The following is a 17177-nucleotide window of genomic DNA, read 5'->3' as shown; positions in this document are numbered from 1 at the left end:
TTGTAAATGGCAAGATTTCATTCTTCTTGATGGCTGAGTAAGACTCCATTGTATATATATACCACATCTTTTTTATTCATTCATCAGTCAATGGACAGTTGGACTCTTTCCATGGTTTGGCTTTGTTGATAATGCTGCTATAAACATCATGGTGCATGTGTCCCTTCAAATCAGTATTTTTGTATTCTTTGGATAAATACCTAGTAGTGCAATTGCCAGGTCATAGGGTAGTTCTATTTTCAACTTTTTGAGGAACCTCTGTACTGTTTTCCAGAGTGGCTATACCAGTTTGCATTCCTACCAACAGTTTAAGAGGGCTCCCCTTTCTCTGCATCCCTGCCAACAGCTGTTGTTTCCTGTGTTGTTAATGTTAGCCATTCTGACAGGTGTGAGGTGGTATCTCATCATGGTTTTGATTTGTATTTCCTTGAAGATGAGTGATATTGAGCATTTTTCATGTGCCTGTTAGCCATCTGTAGGTCTTCTTTGGAAAAATGTCTGTTTGTGTCTTCTGCCCATTTCTTAACTGGATTATTTGCTTTTTGGGTGTTCACTGCCTTTCTTAGTCTTTCTCTTGGGGGAGTTATTATTAGTTATTTTGATCTCTGTCATGCTCATCCCCCCAAACTAGTGGTTTTACAGTTACTTCCTCTTGGTCTTCATAGCCCCCAGCTTAGAACCAGATTTCCTAGTGTCCGGTCGGGTGTCAATGCTGTCATAATGTGGGAGTGCTGCTGATCCTGTCACTGGGCCAGGGAACCAGTTCTTCTTCATGTGGGGCTAAGAAGTTTGGTGTAAGTCTCAGCTCTGGAAGCAGTTATGCATTTTATGCCCCTGGTTCTTGGGTGTGGGATCCCCATATGGTCCCTGGTTTGGGGACACCTCCTCATGTGGTATTCCCCATCTCACCATAACAGAAAAGCTCCTCACCACCTCTGCCTGCTTCTTGTCCTGGAGACTCATGATCCCACAGCATCATCCAGCTTACAGTGCCATGTCCCTGCTGTTCTGATCTTTGGAGATGTGCATCTTTTTGAGTAAGGCTTTGACTTTAAATTTTTTGTATTTTATCTGTTATTGTTAAGTGTTTGGAGCACAGGGGGCCTCAAGGTGTGAATCTATAGTACCATTGTCCCTGCAAGTCTTTGAATTACTGCTCGCTTTGACTTCCCATTAAATCTACAATAACATCAGGCCTGCAGGGTTTACTCTTGAAAGTAAGGAAGCTGAAGTTGGAGGGTGCATTAAAGCTCATCTCACTCCACCTCATGTCACAGAGGAGGAAACTGAGACCCAGTGACTTGCTTTTGGCCACACACTTTCTTAGTAGCAGAGCCAGGAAGGTAAATCTGACTCTACTCCCTGGGGTATTGAACATCTGTCCCTGAATATGATTTCTCTCACATGGAATGGCTTTCCTGCTTTGCTGCTTTGTCTGAGCCTCATAGTTTAAGGGCCTTCCAGTGCTCTGTGGTCTCTTCCTCTTCCCAGGGCAGATGGCACTTAAGAGGGAGGGAAAGGATCAGCTCTAATAATTACTGAATGCTTGCCTTGTAATGGTTCTGCCTGTGGGGTTTTCGCAGTTAATAGTTGGGTAAAAGCTCACATTTTTATATACGCTACTGCCCTCTTGTGGCCGCAATGGGCATTAAATGTATAGTCAGGAACAGCAAGTAAAATCGCCCGAGGACCAGTCTGTCTTGAACATATTAATGTTCTCATAGTCATAACTTCCCTGCCCTGTGTAGAAATATCAATCCAAGTCCTATTTATTTGGTACTTTAATGCCAAATATATAAGATATATATACATATTCTCAGAAGCTGTAATCGACCTCCATGGCATATAATATTCTCCAAATGAGGCTGACCATCTAGGCAGCACTGTTCAATAGAAATATAATGTAAGCCACACAGTAATTTAAAATTTTCTAGTAGGCTCATTTTTAATAAAGTAAAAGACATGTTTAATTCACTTTAATGATGTATTAATATAGCCAAAATATTATTGATGAGGGAGCATAAGGTAAGCTAATACACTGCAAATGCTCCCCCCCCCCCACCATTGGATAAGTATGATATTCATTCCTCAGGCACTCCTGGCTGTTCAAGAACAAAGGAAGGGGAAAAACCAATGGTTAACTGATAGAGATCACAGTCACACAGGACAAGAGTCTCTATCAGTTTACAAATGTCTTAGTAAATTACAAGAAAAAGGCAATCTTAACAGTGGCCTAATCTCCAAAAACCTATAGACTTAGTTTCCTGGAGCCCCAACATCACCCTCCCCTCCACAGTGATGTGGGGAACAAAGGCGAGAAGAAAATGGTAGGTAAAATTAAATTTCCTTATAACCTGCAGCCCATTGACAAATACTGGAGGTACACAGAGTATCCCATTTCTCTAGGAACCCCCTACTGTCTTAATGTTAGTGACTTACCAGAAAGAAAACAACCGCTGGACTATAGCCAGGCCCCAGGTATCTTATGGGTCCTCTTTAGCATGTGAAAGTCCTTCTGGAGGCCTCTCTTTTGCCTTTACCTCCCCCAGCTCCATAGTATATAACCAGGCACTCTTCACAACCCTAGTGCAGCTCTTTCGGCCCATGGGTCCTGTCCCTATCCATGGTTTAATAAAATCACCTTTTGGCCCCAAAGATGTCTCAAGAATTCTTTCTTGGCTGTCAGCTCTGGACCCCCACCGCTCTGAAACCCCATCAATGATCATTTCAACATGTAATCAATATAAAAAGACATACATTTCTTTGTACTATGTTTTTGAAATCTGGTGTGAATTTTACAATGACATCCCACCTCAGTTCAGACCAGCCACAATGCAGGTGCTCAATAGCCCCTTGTGACTAGTGGCCACTGAACTGGACAGCAAAGGTCTGGGGAATGGTTTCCAAACTCTGTCACTCTGTCCCTGTTATTGCACTGATGTTTGTAGTTTCCCAAGGAACATTTTCACCAATCTGCAGCAAAATGAGAAAAATGTGAATCATATATTTTAATATATAAGGTGAATGTAATGCCTGTCTTGTGGGAGGGAATGCATGGAGATTCTCCTTCTGACTTTGTCGGTGTTAATATGTTGGTCTTAGCAGATGACAGATTATTGATCAAGTGTTCTTATTTTGCAAATAAAACATTTGCAATTCTCTCCAGCGCCCCACGCTTCATGTGCACATTTTACTGGTGGTGTGTGTGCATTAAATCCTGGGAGCCAGCAGGCCAGGTGGCTTTTTCTTCTGGCTTAGACAACTGATGGCCACAAATGGAACTATGCTTGTGTGGGGAGACTACTGGGCATGGCTCACCACGTCATTGCTACACCTTTCTGTCTGCCTCACAGAAGCATCAGGAAATGCAAGCGAGTGAGCGTGCAGCCAATAGAGGGGGTAGCCGTGGATTTACTCTAAAAACCACAACTCCAAGAGTAATCGTTAGCAAAACCCATTTTTTAGCAATCCTTAGTCACAAGTTACTACTCGACTGAGCCTACAGACTTTGTTGCCACACACCTGCAAGATGGCATATTGCAATTTCATGTGGTTGGTTTTCAATGCAGAGCCATGGAAGCTGATGGAATCCTGAAAGAGAAGCCACTGTTTTATCGGCAAAGTCTTTAATACTCCCCCGAGCTTTACATCAGGCAGTGTCTGAAGGGGTGCTGGGTAGGTGTGTCTCATCGTGTACGGCTAGGGAATGGCGGTAACCAGGGCTTTCCCCTCTGTACACACGGGAGGCATGTCTATCTGTAGTATAGCTCCAGATTGCAGTCTGGCCTCTCCACCTGCTCTTCTCTGACTGGTGACCCCCGTGGCTCCCCTATCTGCCTTGCATGTCCGGGCAGGTCAACAGCCCTATCCCGGGCTTTGAGGCTGATCTTCAAGGTGCCCTTAAAATATGCCTTCTGGCCACCTTGCTTATAAATGCAAGCCTTTAGCTCTCTCGTGTAGCAGTCACTAGGGTGCTTACTAGCAGTCATGTTTCTTTCTGACATATAACCTTTGTGCTCGGGTTGTAAGATGGAAAATAACCCTAGCAAACTGAAATTTTGTAAATCAAACAGTTTTGATTGCTCTGGGAGCTCACTATTTAGGAAATCCTATGGCAAATTCTTTTGTAAATGGAGCCATCGGACTTTTGTCTGTTTTAAAAATTCAAGTTTTAATACATTATCTTGCCTGAGGGGGGTGATTGCACTTGTATTTATTAAAAAGATGCAAAGAAAAGATAGAGTCTCTGGTGCTCGCCCTCCGTATTTAAGTATTTAAATAGCGGTGTGTAATCACAATTATCCAGCTCGCAAGCGAGCAATTACTCGAAGTATTAATGAAAGGACCCTAGTCAAAAACTGTGCCCAAGGGAAGCTTTTTCCTGCAAGTCAGGGTTAATGGCCCAGCCATTGTTTTAATGGATTTTCAATGAGGTGTGAGGATGACAGGCCAATGAGGGTAAAGTTTTATGATACTGCTAAACAAGCACAATTAGCGACTTGCCATTAGTATCCTGACCTTTCTGTTTATATTTCTTTGCAACCCTGAGTGTTTACTTATTAATTGCTGTTTAACACAATTCAGAGAGCCTTTGTGAACTCAGTACAGGTGCCCCATCTTTGGCTGCTTTTGTGGGGAGGGTATTTCTAAAGCCCCTTCCCCAAACAAGTTTCAGTGGCGAGCCTGACATTATGGACTCTGTTTCTGCTCTCCACAATCTCTGTCCAGGCTCTCTGGCCCTCGAGATGCCCAGCCCCCATAGTCTTGTCTTCTGGAGTCAGACCCCCCGGCCTGGGAGGTGTGTAAGTTGGTGATTACAAACTCCGCCTCAGTGAGATCACCTGTGTTTGTTTTCCGGCCTCCACTACCCCTGACTCTTGGCAAAGCCATTCAGTCTTTCTATAGGATCAGTGCCTAGCACCTGTGAGGGGTCCAGCCTGCTCTGTCTTCTCTCATTTTGAACACACGTGCCTGAGCCTAGACCCTGGGCTTAGACCTGCCTTGACTTCACCCCTAATACTTCTGGGGACTCAAATTTTGCTCCTGACCTCTGTTTCTCTGGCTGAATCCCCTCTCTCAGAAAGGCTATCTACTACACTCATTTTTTCTTGTTTTGAAAATTTGTCTCTATCAAGGGGTTGGTAAAGTATGGCCTGTGAGCCATGTATGGCTCACTGCCTGTTTCTGTAAATAAAGTTTTATTGCAACACAACCATGCTCATTTATTTACATATTGTCTTTGGCTGCTTTCCTGCTACAACAGCGACTGAATAGTTGTGACAGAGGAATTATGGCCCCCTACCCTAAAACATTCACTATCAGGCCCTTTACTGAAAAAGCTTACTGTTCCTCGTCTGTATGGTTGAATTAAGTCCTGTAAAAAAGATATGTTGAACTCTCCAATACCTCAGAAAGTGGTCTTATTTGGAAATAGGGTCTTTACAGAGGTAACCAAGTTAAACTGAGGTCATTAGGGTGAGCCCTACTTCAATATGACTGTTGCCCTTATAAAAAAGGAAATTTGGACACAGTATATTTAAAACTTTCTTTTTAATGTTTATTCACTTTTGGGAGAGAGAGAGAGCATGAGCCAGGGAGGGGCAGAGAGAGAAGGAGACACAGAATCCGAAGCAGGCTCCAGGCTCCGAGCTGTCAGCACAGAGCCCAACGCGGGGCTTGAACCCATGAACCACGAGATCATTACCTGAGCCGAAATCGGACGCTCAACCGACTGAGCCACCCAGGTGCCCCTGGACACAGACTGTATTAATTATATTTTCTAATTTTCTGGATTCTTGATGCTCTGACATCTGAAGCTTCAGTGACTGTGGTGAAGGTGCCCTCCCATGATTGGCCAATTCCCAGAGATAGCAAAGGACTTACACAGAGACCTGCCTTGCAAACTAAGCATTCCAGAGCCCACACTTCACCTCCTCCATCTGGCTCTCACATCCCAGGAGGCAATATTCCTAGTCACCTTGAGGCCAAGAACTAGCCATCTAGAGACCATCCCCACGGCCCAGAGCTTGCCGAAATTATTCTAACTGTCCAATCCTAAGCCTCCTCAGCTTGCTCACCTTGCCTTCCTCCTCCCTTCCCACGAAAACCGTAATGAGTACTCTTTTTTTAAAGCTTCTTTATCTATTTTGAGAGAGAGAGAACAAGCGGGGGAGGAGCAGAGACAGGGAGAGACTGAATCCCAAGCAGGCTCTTCATTGTCAGTGCAGAGCCCCATGTGGGGCTTGAACTCATGAAATGGGAGATCACACCCTGAGCCAGAATCAAGAGTTGGGCGCTCAACCGACTGAGCCACCCAGGTGCCCCACAAACCGTGTTTCCAATGGCAACCATCCCCTGATCTGTTGGCTCACCATACTCGAATAAAACCAAAATCCCAGGTGCATTTTATCTGCACGCCCCCCCAACCTTTTTTTAAAGTCGTCTCCACACTAGGCGTGGGCTCGAACTCACAACCCTGAGATCAAGACCTGAGCTGAGATCAAGGTGGAATGCTTAACTGAGTCACCAAGACGCCTCCCCAGGTACATTTTAGAAATGGACGGACACACCTGGAGGGAAAATAATGTGAAGACATAGGGAAGAGCCATGTGAACATGGAACATTGGGGTGATGTAGTTACAAGCCAAAGAATACCTGGGGCCACCAGAAGATGAGAAAGGCATGGGGCAGTTCCTTCCCTAGCACCTTCAGGGGGAGCAGGACTCTGCCAACACCTTGATTTTAGCCTTCCAGACTCTAGAACCAGAGACAATAAATGTCCGTTGTTTTAAGTCGTTCAGTTTGTGGTACTTTGTTATGCTGGCCTAGGCCGCTAATATACCACCTGACAAACGATTTTGTTTTGTTTTCTTTATTCTGTCTTGTTCTTTTACATAAAACATCTCTATGGTGTCCTACTATCCTTTCATGCGCGTTACTGCATCTGGGTATCATGAGGTGGTCAGGTCAGCGGGTTAACCCAGGACTGAGGCTCAATGACCTCAGGGGACCATACAAGGTCACCCCACAGGCAGCAAGTGTGGACAGAACTGGTCTTTAGTCTCATTATGTGCTTTCCTTACATTATTTTAGGCCCCACCCCCACAATTAACCTGAGGACCAGGTGCCGAGCAATTATGCTAGTAATCGGATAGCTATGAACTTAGAAAGGATACTTTCTTCTCACCTCAGCCTCACTTTCCGGTCTTTACTTGGCTTGTAAAGGCAGAACTACAATAGGACGTCAGACACCTGCAGCGTTGTACTTTCAGGTGCAGTACAAGGGACGTACAAGCCTGCGCCCACTGCGGAAGTTCTCCAAAGGACGATGCTGACCTTACTAGCGTGTGGTAAAACAAGGTAAAAGAGCCCTAAAGTCCCCTTCTGTGGCCCCTGTGGGTTGTGGTGGGGGTCCGAGGAGTGGAGAATGGAGAGGGGGCTGGGGCTCCTCCAGTGTGCAACACTGTTGTGAAAGCTGGGGCTGATTCTGGTCAAGGCTTGGTCTGGATGCTGTGGGTTCCCCCGACCTCTGATGCCGTGTGCCCATCCATCACCTGAGATTCTTTTTATTTTTTTAATTTCATTAAAAAAATTTCTCTCTAGCAAAATATCACAATTTCATCATTCAGTGTGGCATGTCGTGTTTTGACTCCTATTGTTTCCTCTGAGTTAATCTGCAAAGGGTAGCAGTTTGCTGGGGGAACGATGCAAATATATGGAAGCTTCACGAATTTGCACGAATTGTACGGGGCCAGGCTAATCTTCTCTGTATTGTTCCAATTTTAGCGTATGGGCTGCCAAAGCGAGCACTAATTTCATTTCATTTTATTTTTTTCAGCATGTTAAGTGTACTCTTTAATCCCCATCCCCAGTCCCCGCCCCCATCTCCCCTCTGGTAACCAACAGAGTGTTCTCTATTAAGAGTCTGTTTCCTGGTTTGCTTTTTTCCCCTTTGCTTGTTTATTTTGTTTTTTAAATTCCACATATGAGTGAAATCATATGGTATTTGTCTTTCTCTGACTGACTTCACTTAGCATTATACTCTTTAGCTCCATCCGTGTTGTTGCAAATGGCAAGATTTCATTTATTTTAATAGCTGAATAATATTCCATTGACTATATACCATATCTTTATCCATTCTTTAGTTGGTGGACACTTGGGCTACTTCCATAGTTTGGCTATTGTAAACAACGCTGCTGTAAACACAGGGGTGCAGGTATCCCTTTGAGTTAGTGTGTTTGTATTTTTTGGGTAAACACCCAGTAGTGTGATTCCTGGATCATAGGGTAGCTCTATTTTTAATTTTTTGAAGAAACTCCATATTGTGTTCCACAGTGGCTGCACCAACTTTCATTCCCACCAACAGTGCAAGAGTGTTCCCTTTTTTCCACATCCTCACCAACACTTGCTTCTTGTGTTTTTGTTTAGCCATTCTGTCAGGTGTGAGGTGATATCTCAGAGTTTTGATTTGCATTTTCCTGATGACAGTAATGTGTGGGGAATAAGCTTAGGAATTCCCTGAGTTAACAAGGCACATAGGAATGAATAGGAAGCCTCAGGATGAAAGCAGAAGAATCGTTTATCAAGATCTAGGTCGTCAGGGCAGATGCACCCCTCACCTCCCCACTCCTCCAGCCCCTTAGTATAATAGCAGAAAGCTGCTTTCACAGGAGGAAAGGACCAAAATAGGTAAACGAGTAAATGGGCTATAGACCACAGGAGAGAGAAGTTGCCCAGAGCAGAGCTAATTAGCAAAAGAAAGGTGCCTTGTTGACCCTGAGGTAGCAGGCACTATCATGTCTATCCCCTAGGCAAGCTAAGATAAAGAGATGAGGTGCCTCCTGCCTTCCAAAAACAACCATATCCTTGGTGCCTGGATTTTGTTTTGTACTGACCCAAACCCCTAACACCCCATATCTTCAAAATCCCCTTTCTCCCACTCACATGAGTTAATGTTCACGGTTTCATTGTCTCTTTCTGCACGTCCATCACATTTGTAAGCCTTCTGATCCTAATAAAAACTGAGCAAGGACGCTTACTCGGGGCTCTTGTCTCCTCCAGGACATTAGCCTCTCTCGCATTTTAGTCCTGCCTCCCCTGTCTTGCTGGACAAGAGAGAACTCCAGACCCAGAGTCTACGACGATGTTGAACATCTTTTTATGTGTCTGTTGGCTATCTGTATGTCTTCTTTTTAGAAATGTCTGTTCATATCTTCTGCCCATTTTTTAATTGGATTATTTATTTGTTTTGTTCTTTTTTTGGTGTTGAGTTGTATCAGTTCTTTGTATGCTTTGGATACTAACCTTTTATTGAATATGCCAGTATCCTCTCCCAAGCAGGAGGTTGCCTTTTAGTTTTGTTGATTGTTTCCTTTGCTGCACAGAAGCTTTTTGTCTTGATGAAGTCCCAATACTTTATTATTATTTTTTTTTATTTTTTATTTTTTTTAATTTTTTTTTTTTAACATTTATTTATTTTTGAGACAGAGACAGAGCATGAACGGGGGGGGGGTCAGAGAGAGAGGGAGACACAGAATCGGAAACAGGCTCCAGGCTCCGAGCCATCAGCCCAGAGCCCGACGCGGGGCTCGAACTCACAGACCGCGAGATCGTGACCTGGCTGAAGTCGGACGCCTAACCGACTGCGCCACCCAGGCGCCCCCTTTATTTTTGTTTTTATTTCCCTTGACTCAGGAGACATGTCTAGAAAAATGTTGCTTTGGCTGATGTCAGGGAAATTACTGCCTATGTACTCTTCAAGGATTTTTATGGTTTTGGTATCACATTTAGGTCTTTGATCCATTTTGAGTTTATTTTGGTGTATGGTGTAAGAAAGTGGCCCAGTTTCATTCTTTTGTATGGAGCTGTCCAGTTTTCCCATCACCATTTGTTGAAGAGACTGTCTTTTTCCCATTGTATATTCATTCCTCATTTGCCAAAGATTAGTTGACTATATAATTTTGGGGTTTATTTCTGGGTTTTCTGTTCTATTCATTTGATCTATTTGTCTTTTTTTATGCCAGTACCATACTGTTTTAATTACTATTGCTTTGTAATATAACTTGAAATCTGGAATTGTGATACGTTCAGTTTTGTTTTCAAGATTGCTTTGGCTATTTTGAGGTCTTTTGTGGCTCTATACAAATGTTAGGATCATTTGTTCTAGTTCTGTGAAAAATGCTATTGGTATTTTGATAGGGATTACATTAAATCTGTAGATTGCTTTGGGCAGTATGGACATTTTAACAATATTAGTTCTTTGCATCTATGAACATGGAATGTCTTTCCATTTCTCTGAGTCGTATTGAGTTTCTTTCATCAGTGTTTTGTGGTTTTCAGACACCTCTTTGGTTAAGTTTATTCCTAGGTATTTTGTCGTTTTTGGTACAATTGTAAATGGAACTGTTTTCTTAATTTCACTTACTGCTGCTTCATTACTCATGTATAGACCTGCAACAGATTTCTGTACACTGATTTGTATCCTGAGACTTTGCTGAATTCATTTATCCGTTCTAGTAGTTTTTTGGTGGAGCCTTTAGGGTTTCTTATATATAATATGTCGTCTGCAAATAATGAGAATTTGACTTCTTCCTTACCAGTTTGGATGCTTTTTTTTTTTTTTTTTTTTTAATGTTGTCTGATTGCTGTGGCTAGGACTTCCAGTACTATGTTGAATAAAAGTGGTGAAAATGGACATCCTTTCTTTTTCCTGACCTTAGGGGAAAACCTCTCAGTTTTTCAACATTGAGTATGATGTTGGCTGTGGGTTTTTCATAAAAGGCCTTTATTACATTGAGGTATGTTCCCTCTAGACCTGCTTTGCAGAGAGTTTTTATCATGAATGGATGGTGTACTTTGTTGAGTGCTTTTTCTGCATTTATTGAAATGATCATACGGTTTTTATCATTTCTCTTATTTATGTGACATTATCATGTTGATTGTTTTGTGAATACTAAACCACCCTTGCATCCTGGGAATAATCCCACTTGATTGTGGTGTATGGTTTTTAAAAATATATTGTTGGATTCAGTTTGCTAATATTTTGTTGAGGATTTTTGCATCTATATTCATGAGAGATATTGGCCTGTAGTTCTCTTTTTTTGTGACGTGTCTTTATCTGTTTTTGGTATCAGGCTGATACTCACCTCACAGAATGTATTTGGAAGTCTTCCTTCCTCTTGTATTTTTTTGAATAGTTTGAGAAGAATGGTTATTAACTCTTCTTTAAATGTTTGATAGAATTTGCCTGTGAGGCCAGCAGGTCCTGGGCTTTTGTTTGTTGGGAGTTTTTTTGATTACTGATTCAATTTCATTGCTGATGATTAGTCTGTTCAAATTTTCTTTTTCTTCCTGCTTTAGTTTTGGTAGGTTATATGTTTCTGGGAACTTATACATTTCTTGTAAGTTGTTCAATTTGTTGGCATGCAGGTTACAATTCTGTTACAATTGTTTTATTTCTATGGTATTGGTTGTTATCTCTCTTTTTTTTATTAGTAATTTTGTTTATTTGGGTCCTCTCTCTTTCTCTCTCTTTCATCGATTTTGTTGATGTTTTCAAAGAAACAGATCCTGATTTCACTGATCTGTTCTATTGGTTTTTTTAGTTTCTGTATCATTTATTTCTGTTCTAGTCTTTATTATTTACTTCTTTCTCCTGGTTTTGGGTTTTGTTTGTTGTTCTTTTTCTAGCCTCTTTAGGTGTAAGGTTAGGTGGTTTGATATTTGTCTTGCTTCTTGAGGTATGCCTGCATTGCCCCCGCTGCTTTCATTTCGCTTCACCCTTTTGTTCTCCTGCCATTGCCTCCTCACCTTCCAAGCTTGGCTTGGGATGTGAGCAACCTTCCCAACAGCCCCAGGAAGAGCTGGCTACTCCCCCACTCTTCTGCCCCAGCCCCTGGTACACAGAGTTCTGTTAGCACATATCACACTGCATTATAATGACCTGTTTACAGGTGTACCTCCCTTACTAGACAGCCCAAGGAAAGGGATCCTGTTTTTACATTTACATTAATATCATGTTTTACATTTAAATGTCTCTTCCCTTGCATAGCAGAACTTGGTTATTACCAGCTATCCCAATTGTTGATGAATAAATGATTCAACCAGTTAGCCAAACTAGAATTCCTCTGAAGTTCATTAGTCTTTGCTAATGGCTTCCCTCCCCGTCTAAACCAATTATGACTCTTGGATAGCCACAAAATTGTCACAGGTGTTAAAAGTTAAAAGAGATTCTTACATCCATGATCTCTGTTTCTTCCTTGTGCAGTTGTTATAAAGATTCTTCTACATCAAGAACATTTTGTAAAGTTATGCCAAGATTCTGGGGACCACAAATTGGGGACGCCATTCCATTTGGGATATTCTCTTCATTTTATAGATGAGAACATTGAGTGTCTGCAGGTCAGGTCTCACGGCCAGTCAGGGATGATGATGGCATTGGGGGCTGGCCCTTCTGGCTCTATAGCTCTTATCATCACACAGGGCTGGGCTGGGGTGGGGTCCATGACCTCGGCCTCTTTTGCTGGCAAACATTGTTCAGAATATGACTCAGCATATGATTCCTCTGTGTGTGTGCACGTGTGTGTGTGCGCGCGAGGGAGAGAAGTAGCAAAGGCTCAGCGAACTTCCTCTCCTTTGTGCACTGAGTGTGGAAAGTGCTCACTGCCACTGGGTGTTGCTAGCTGAGGTGGAGGAGGATAGAAAATAAGAAAATCAGAGTGTGTCCAGCGTGAGAGAAGAAGCAGGGGGTGAAAGATGAGAAGGAAAAGTACAGAAGAGGCCTAGGGACACCCATCTATACCCCTGCATCCCTCTCTTGCCTCCACATTCCCCCTGAAACAAGCTGAAGGACGTGGCACTGTCCTGGCTGCTGTGACAATGGTTCTAAGCCTGCCCAGCCTGGTTCAGCCTTAGCAGGAAGAAGCAGGTGTAAGCCGGGGCCTGCAGCTACCTGGGGCTGTGGGAAAGCCTGGGGTGAAGGGGTACCACTTGGTCAGGAGTCCCCGAAGCTGGGGTTGGGGAGAGGCTCAGGAGGGTGGGTAGGAGGCCTCTATTACAGACCCAGCAGCGGACAGATGTCAGTGCAAAAGGGCTGAGGAGCAGGTCTGCCCTTCCTGCCTGCGGTAGGCTGAATAATGGTCCCCAAAGATGCCCACGTCCTAACCCCCGGAACCTGTGAAGGTTACCGCACATGGCAAAGGAGACTTTACAGATGGCATTTAGTTAAGAATCTTGAGATGGGGAGATTAGCCTGGAGGATCCAGCTGGGCCCCTAAGTAGCTGCAAGGTTCTCGAAGCACATGGTGGGGCAGAAGCAGCTTCCTTCATCTGATGCAAATGTACTGAACACCTAGTACATGAGGCGGCTCTGGGGGCCTGGGATGCAGCAGTGAAAACACAACACAAGGTTCCTGCCCTCGTGGTGTTCACAGTCCAGTGGAGGAAGACCGGCAGACAAGAGGCAAGTACCTGTATATCAGAGGTTGTTAAGTGCTGGGGAGACAATTAGCAAGGTGAGGGCGAGGGAAGTGCTGGGGAGGGGATAAGGTGGTCAGGGAAGGCCTGAGAAGATTCGGTTTGGGCCACAGAGATCTCTGAAGGAAGTAGGACATTCCAGGCAGGAAGAATAGCAGGACACAGGCTTGGGGCAGGACACTTGCCGGACACTTTCCAGGACAGCAAGGAGCCCAGTGAGGCTGGCGTGGGCTGAGTGGTGGGGCAGTGATAGGAGGTGAGTGTGTGCGGAGGCAGAGGGTGGATGGTGTGGGGCCTCGTGGACTTCAGGCCACTTGCCAAGGGAGCCCTGGGAGGGTTTTGAGAGGAGGAGTGAACTGGTCTGAGTGTTAAAAGGATCTCTCTAGGAGACCCGAGATACCCCCTTTATCTGTTTGGCAGCTGCACCTGCTAAACTGTAGTCCCTCAGCTAAATCAGGGGAAAGACAAAGAAACCAGTCTTTGTGGTTCCATCCTTGGTCCTCTTACCACACTTCTCATTAGTGGAACCACCTGTCTGTGCATGGCATATGCATGGTCCTCTCCCTTCTTCTTTTGCAGGGCGGTTCCCTGCTCACCTCCTACCTCATCAGGCATTTACACTTTAGTGAGATCAAGGATGTGTATCTCATTACTGTCTCCAAGGTTATGAGTTGAATTGTGGCACCCAAAAGATATATTGAAGGCCTAATTTTCCAGTACCTCAGAATGTGACCTTATTTGGAAATAAAGTCATTGCAGATGTAATTTAGTTCAGATAAGGTCATACTAGAGTAGGGAGCACTCTTGGTGCAATATGATTGGTGTCCTTGTAAGAGAGGGACGCCGAGGATTGCTGGAAACCCCTCACAGCTAGGAAGAGGCAAGGGAAGATCCTCCCCTAGAGAACTCAGAGGGAGTATGACCCTGCCAGCACCCTGATTTCAGACGTCTGGCCTCCGGAACTATGAGAGAACAAATTTCTGTTGCTTTAAGCCACCCAGGTTGTGGCACTTAGTTATGGCAAGCTGAGGAAGCCAATGCCAGCGATATTATCTTTTTCAGAGACTTTCTTCTAATTGCGATGCTCTGTTTTGGGGGCATCCTGGAGCTGCATGAGAATTCAGAAGGGCCTATTTCTCTCCATGGCCAGGGTATGCTTACTTCCGGGGAGTTGGGCAGCGGGGGAAGAGCCCAGCTGGACCTCCGCCCCACTGCTGGGTGGGGTTTGGCTGCGGACCCCGAGTGTGGGTTTGGGAAGAGAAAGATGCAGGGGTGTCAGTCCTGGGCTGTGGCAGAGAGGGCAGATGAGGGGGACCTAAAGCTTGAGGACATCAGATGCCCAAACCTTGCCTTTTATTTATCTGAAGATACAACTGTCCATAGCTTTTAATTATTGAGCCTTTCTCTGTGCAGGTCTGTTCACAGGTCAGGGACACAGAGTGATCAAAACAGAGTGCCCTTCAAACAAACACTTGCATGCAAATATTCATTGCAACATCACTTAAAATAGTGGAAGTTACAAACGACCCAAATGTCCATCAGCTGACCAATGGCTAAAAAAACGTGGCATATCCATACATGGAGTAGTATCCAGCCATAAAAGAAACAGAATAGTGCTTTGAGCTACAACACGCATGGGCCTCGAAAACATTATGGTAAGTGAAAGAAGTCAGACACAAAAAGCCACATGTGGTATGATCCCGTTTATATGAAATGTCCACAGTCCATGGAGACAGAAAGCACATTAGTGATTGCCAGGGGCTGTGTGTGGGAGGAACGGACAGTGACTGGTTAATGGGTCCGGAGTTTCCTCTCGAGGTGATGAGAATGTTCTGAAACTCGGTGGTGGTGATGGTTGTACAATCTTGTAAAAGTATGAAATGTCACGGAATTGTACACCTTAAATGGTAGATTTTATGTTATTTCACCACACGTATACATGAAACCCAGAGTTCCTGCCCTGCATTCAAGTGAGAGGAGACAGATGATTAACCAATAAATATATATTTAAGGTAAGTGCTGTGAAGACAAAGCAGACAGGCTAAGGTACAGAGAGTGACAGGGAGGTGCTATTTTAAATTTTTTTTTTTTAACGTTTATTTATTTTTGAGACAGAGAGAGACAGAGCATGAACGGGGGAGGGTCAGAGAGAGGGAGACACAGAATCCGAAACAGGCTCCAGGCTCCGAGCTGTCAGCACAGAGCCTGACGCGGGGCTCGAACTCACGGACCGCGAGATCGTGACCTGAGCCGAAGTCGGCCGCTCAACCGACTGAGCCACCCAGGCGCCCCGGGAGGTGCTATTTTAGCCAGCGGTTGGCCTTTCTGAGCAGGATGCTGGTGGGAAAGCTGAGGAAATTGCCAAGAGGAGACCCTTCAGCCCATGGAAGCAGAAAGGGCAAAGACCCTGAGGCAGAATCAGGCCAAGGGTATTGGGAACCGAGCTGCAGAAAGAGGGGCATGCAAGTGATGAGATAAGGGGAGAAGAGGTGGGAGGCCGGAGTGGGGGTTGGGGGGCTGGAAGGGCCTGTTGTCCAGAGCGTCCCGGGACCCTGAGGAACCCAGGCAGGATAGTGAAGGGAGCAAGTGTAGACGCCAGGAGGCTGTTGCATGGGCATTCATGTCTGCAGAATGAACAGGCCCTGGAGACTGTAAGGCTTGTTTTGGATGTCAAGCAATCTAATGAGAGCTCTACCAGGGGCATCTCCTCTCTGGGTGACCATGCAGCACAATCTTGACTAAGGTGATACATAACTGGGTGAGGAGTTTTTGCTTTCTGAGTGCATTGCCTAGGTGTGTTTATTTTTCATTCAGGTTCATATTGAGCAACATACTGTATTTCACATAGTGGGTCTCCTGCCATCCCCCTGCCTGGGGCTCCCTGGCCCCATCACCCTGCTTTCTCCTTCCCCGTTGCACTTATCACTGCCCCACATGGGTATATATGTAGCTGTCATGGTTAATTTCCATGTCAGCTTGGCTTGGCTGTTGTACCTAGTTATTCAATCAAACACTAACCTACTGCTGTTGTGAAGGCATTTTATGCATGTGGGAACATGTACAATGCGTTAACTTTAAGGAAGGAGATGCTCGTTCTAGCTTGGGTGGGCCTCATCTAATCAGTTGAAAGGTCTTAACTGAAAAACTGAAATTTCCCTGTGGAAGAAGAAATTCTGCCTCAAGACTGCAGCCTCAGCACCAGCCTGAGTTTCCAGCCTGCCAGCCTACCCTACAGATTTCACTTGCCAGTCCCCACAATCACATGAACCAATTCCTTGAAATAAATCTATCTATACCCATACGTATACATGCACACATACGTATTTCCTACTGGTTCCATTTGTCTGGAGAACCCTGACCGATGTGTTATCTCACTATTTACCACCCCTCCCCCTCCAGATGCAAGTGCAAGGACTTGCCTGTTTTCTTCCTAGCTGTGTCCCCCAGAACAGTGCATGGCAGTAGGTCAGTTGTTAGTGTCTAATGGGTAGTTCTTTATAATTCTTATTTGTGTGGTTGTTGGACCCATTTGAAAATCAACAGAGAAAGAAAAAAAAAGAGGGGGGAAGAAAAGAGGCACATGAGTCTTATCTGAGCTGGGGATTTCCTTGTGGGGCCCAGGGCTGTGGGTCCTGCTGTTGAGTGGGTGTCTGTTTGCAGCTGAGGAAAAGGTGCGCCTGGGAAGAGAGGTTGCAAATTTAAAC

At 44.6% G+C, this 17177-nt stretch overlaps 1 pseudogene; it reads right to left on the bottom strand.

The window, feature by feature from the left end:
* Window positions 1-7708: 7708 nt before the first annotated feature.
* Window positions 7709-7809, bottom strand: LOC122236042 (annotated as a pseudogene).
* Between the last annotated feature and the right edge of the window lie 9368 nt (window positions 7810-17177).

This window comes from Panthera tigris, chromosome F3 (genome assembly GCF_018350195.1).
Source record: "Panthera tigris isolate Pti1 chromosome F3, P.tigris_Pti1_mat1.1, whole genome shotgun sequence".
Classification (NCBI taxonomy): domain Eukaryota; kingdom Metazoa; phylum Chordata; class Mammalia; order Carnivora; family Felidae; genus Panthera; species Panthera tigris.
Note: the sequence above shows the minus strand (reverse complement) of the source record. Positions and strands in the feature narration are given on the sequence as shown.